Source organism: Nylanderia fulva, unplaced genomic scaffold, assembly GCF_048542155.1.
Source record: "Nylanderia fulva isolate GAGA-0341 unplaced genomic scaffold, ASM4854215v1 Scaffold749, whole genome shotgun sequence".
In the NCBI taxonomy this organism is placed as follows: domain Eukaryota; kingdom Metazoa; phylum Arthropoda; class Insecta; order Hymenoptera; family Formicidae; genus Nylanderia; species Nylanderia fulva.
In genome coordinates this window covers 13258-14050 of record NW_028190861.1, presented here as the reverse complement: position 1 = coordinate 14050, position 793 = coordinate 13258, and the positions used below count along the sequence as shown (strand labels likewise).

General features: G+C 55.4%; 1 pseudogene; it reads right to left on the bottom strand.

Moving 5' to 3' along the window:
* The window catches only part of LOC146720195 (large subunit ribosomal RNA), a 4832-nt pseudogene extending 4255 nt beyond the window's left edge, over positions 1-577 (bottom strand).
* Between the last annotated feature and the right edge of the window lie 216 nt (positions 578-793).

The following is a 793-nucleotide window of genomic DNA, read 5'->3' as shown; positions in this document are numbered from 1 at the left end:
TGCACGACGACGAGCGCCGGACATCGGCGCACGGTAGCGTGCCCGCGCGCAAGCCACAAGGACTCCGCGGGACATCGCCGACCGACGCGAAGCCAGCGCCGCTGACGATGAATCTCCCCGTTCGATCTTTTGGGTTTCTTAGGTTTACCCCTGAACGGTTTCACGTACTCTTGAACTCTCTCTTCAAAGTTCTTTTCAACTTTCCCTCACGGTACTTGTTCGCTATCGGTCTCGTGGTCGTATTTAGCCTTAGATGGAGTTTACCACTCACTTAGAGCTGCACTCTCAAGCAACCCGACTCTAAGGAGAGATCCTCCCGAGGCGCGCACCGGTCGCTACGGGCCTGGCACCCTCTACGGGTAAGTGGCCCCATTCAAGATGGACTTGGACGCGACGCGGCACCTCGGGATAAGCGGATCCTCCCAAACACCACATTTCCCTGCGGCGGAACCGCGGGATTCTGTGCTGGGCTCTTTCCTGTTCGCTTGCCGCTACTAAGGAAATCCTGGTTAGTTTCTTTTCCTCCGCTTAATAATATGCTTAAATTCAGCGGGTAATCTCGCCTGCTCTGAGGTCGTCGCATAGTGAGTTTTCGTAGCCGTTTGCCTCCTCCGCGTCGCTCATCGTCGTCTCTCCTCTATAATATATATTATAAGAGGGAGAGAGAGTGAGCGTCGAACGAGAGAGCAGCAGCGGCAGCACACGAAATACGCGAGAAGGCAAATCGCCGGGGCGCTAACCGCACACACACTCGTTGGTGGTAATGGAGACGATATATCGCGGGGTTCGAGAT